Raw genomic sequence first — 3,434 nt, 5'->3', positions numbered from 1 at the left:
AGAGTTCCACCTTTGATCTCTACTCATACTTAGATGCCAATTTCAATGGGTGTAAGATAGATAGAAAGAGCACATCTGATACATGTCAATTTCTAGGTAGTATGCTGATCTCATGGTTTTCAAAGAAACAAAATAATGTAGCTTAATCCATTACTGAAGCTAAATATGTGGCTGCCAGAATTTGTTGTGCTCAAGTACTATAGATGAAACAACAATTAGAAGATTATGGACTAGCTATGGAAAGAATTCTCATAACAGGTGATAACACTAGTGCCTTAAATCTAACAAAAAATCCCATCCATCACTTTAGGTCTAAACACATAGAAATAAGGCATCACTTCATTAGAGATCATGTTTAAAAAGGAGATATTATCCTTGAATATGTAGATACAAAAGATCAATTAGCTAATATCTTCACAGAAGCACTTGCCAAAGAACAATTCTACAAGATCAAAAGTGAACTAGGTCTAATAAACCTGATATAAATCCAAAAAAAAATTATGGCCGGTAGCTACCTCTGATTCTAGATCTTCCTTGCCTGATGAGTGGTATAGCAAGCATGTACAAATCCATTTTTTTGTTGTTTTTTATTGATGTTGTGTTACATTCGTTCTGCTTTCAGCATACATAGTGCAAGTTAACGAAGACGTTTGAAATGACTTCCTCCATGATACTTGAATGCTCTTTGAGCACCGACAAACTCACATGTTCATGACATTGCCCCATATGATTATCATTCAATCGCGTATATGCATGTTTTTCTTCAAACACATATGCATTCATACCATGGCCATTTAATTCTCAAGGTTTGTGGGAGTGTTGAGTGAACTAAGACTTCTCTTCCTTTCTTCCAAATTCTCGATTTATTGTTGAAATATCACTTGCATGGATTCCAAGCCTCTTTATCAATGCTTTCCATTCAAAATATCACATTATTTTGCTTGTACCAAGTGTCCAGACTAAACTATGGATTTTTCAAGTTAAAATCGCTTTACCGAAGGCTACAAAGGTCCATATAACAATACATGAGCCCATGTAAAAGATTTGATCTTAAGGTGTTGAGAGATTAAATTGAAAAAAAATATTTAAAAAATACAAATCTTTAAATAGATGATACATATACTTATTAATAAACTAATTATTTAAGTGTAAAAGATTTATAGTATTAATATATATATATATATATATATATATATTCTTACTTGATTATTCGATTTCAGAATAGATATATTAATTTATCTTCTTTGTAAAAATTAACTTTGAATTTCCCTTCTATAAAAAAAATTTTGAAAAAAAAATTTATACCTAAAGCTAGATTTGGATGAATAACTTGCATTATGTTGAAATAAAATAATATAAAAAAGTAAATAAATTTTTTTTCTTCTATTTATAATATCATATTTAAAATTTATATTCTAAATTTGACTTGATTTTTAACTTAAGCTGAACTCAAATAGGCAAAATAGGTTAATTTAGTTACAACTTTCACAATTTGCATATACTCATTCTTTTGGAATTATTTAAACCTTACTTAATTTACCTTTTATTTAAACTTACTTAAAGTTTATTATAAAATAATTTTATTTAAGTTCAAAAACCATAATCAAATTCTACTAAATTTATATTTAAATTATGAATTTGGATTTACAAAAAATTTATAAATACAAAATAAAATCATGCAAATATTTACAATTATACTTAACTCTATCAACCATAAATACAATCTTTAATCCAAGAAATTTTAGCCTAAAAAATATAACCTGAAATATTAAACAAAATAAAAACATAAAAATGAACAAAAAATTGAAGGGGTGAAGTAACTTAGATTCTATGGGTGTAATAAGGGGTTTGTCGTATCTAATTGAGCAAGTCAGAATAAAGAATTATTTTTATAATCATTGTTAACTCCATGTCTCTCTTCTTTATTTAAAAAAAAACACAAAAAACAAAAATGACGAACAAAGAAGCTTAGACACACACAAATGCTATCATCAAAGCGTTGTTTGGTCCTTAAATTAAAAAACTTTAAGAAAAAAAATCCAAATTAGAATCTAAAAATGTAAATCTGTTATCCTTGTCCTACTTTTGTGATAATTAATAGATGAATTAAACTTCCAACGACAAAAACAAAGAATATAGAAGAAGAAAAAAGGGTGGCCAAGGACAAAAGCAACTATTACCTTTTATAATTGTGAAAACAAAATCCTAATTTTTGTTCTCCTTTATAAATGGCAATGTTCTCCTTTTATAAATATATATCCAAGATAAATTATTAAATTCTTTTTTATAAATGGGGAATTCAAACTTAATTTTTGCCAAAATAGATAAATTAATTTACCTATTATGGAATCAAATGATCAAGTTAAGAAAATATTTATATATATTTTTTAACACCATGAATCTTTTAAACTTAAAATTTGGCTTATTAATAAGTATATGTATCATCTACTTAAAGATTTATATTTTTCTAATTTTTTTTCAATTTAGTTCCTAAACACTTCAATTTTGTTTAATTTCATCCCTATACTATAAACTTTTGTTTAATTTAATCCCTATGATGTAATACAAAATTTTTTAAAAAAATTTTTTCCTCGATCTACCATGTGGCATCTACACATCAGCATTGCCACACCATCATGTCAGTGTCGCGTGGCACTATCATGTCATCACATCAGTGCTACGTGGCACTATTACATCACCAATATGTGCCACATCAACATTGACGCCATCTCCTTTAATAGTAAAATTAAATGTTGCTAGGGGAAAAGATTAAATTGAAGCAATTTTCTAAATCAAAGGATTAAATTGCTTCGATTTTAAGTAGGGGAACTAAATTGAATTAAATGCATGAGTACAAGGACTTAGTGGGTATTTTAATCATTTCAAATTTAACGGAGTTGGGGTCAAGAGATTAATATCTTACTAATTTTTTTAAAAAAGTTTTGCCCAAAATTTGTTCTTTGATACTAGGGATTAGGGTAACATAAAAAGATTTTAACTTGATTACTATATATAAAAAGTTTAAAATTTTTTTCTTCTCTATCAAATATTAATTTGATTAAGTAATGATAAACTACTGTCTAGAATTTTATTAAGTTTTGATTTTTTTTTTCTTTATCAAATTTTGAATTTTATTAAGTTTTGAAATGGAACATGAGCAGAATCTTTTTTAAAAGGACATTTGTGTTCTAAAAGTTTTATGTAAGATTGGATACAATTTTTTTTTTAAACAGTTGACTAACGATATTAGCAGTCAAGGGACCAAAAATATCATTTTGAAACAAGAGAGACCAAAGTGTCATTTTGATGTGTTTTGAGGGAGTTTTTTGGATTTTACCCAAGTTTAAAGAGTATATACCCTGCATGAAATGACAACAAATTAAAAAGGGAAGAGAGATTAATTCTTTTTTGTGGAAATAGTAAAACTAATAAAA

The 3,434-nt window shown here is 26.9% G+C and overlaps 1 non-coding gene across 1 annotated transcript; it reads right to left on the bottom strand.

Annotated features, from left to right (window-relative positions):
• Positions 1 to 1,816: 1,816 nt before the first annotated feature.
• LOC149526304 (small nucleolar RNA snoR8a) lies at positions 1,817 to 1,908 on the bottom strand. The gene has a single exon (XR_016352150.1). It is a non-coding gene; the product is annotated as a small nucleolar RNA snoR8a (small nucleolar RNA).
• Between the last annotated feature and the right edge of the window lie 1,526 nt (positions 1,909 to 3,434).

The sequence above is a fragment of the Theobroma umbraticum genome, unplaced genomic scaffold (assembly GCF_002168275.2).
Source record: "Theobroma umbraticum cultivar Fairchild unplaced genomic scaffold, ASM216827v3 scaffold_77.0, whole genome shotgun sequence".
NCBI classification, from domain to species: domain Eukaryota; kingdom Viridiplantae; phylum Streptophyta; class Magnoliopsida; order Malvales; family Malvaceae; genus Theobroma; species Theobroma umbraticum.
Note: the sequence above shows the minus strand (reverse complement) of the source record. Positions and strands in the feature narration are given on the sequence as shown.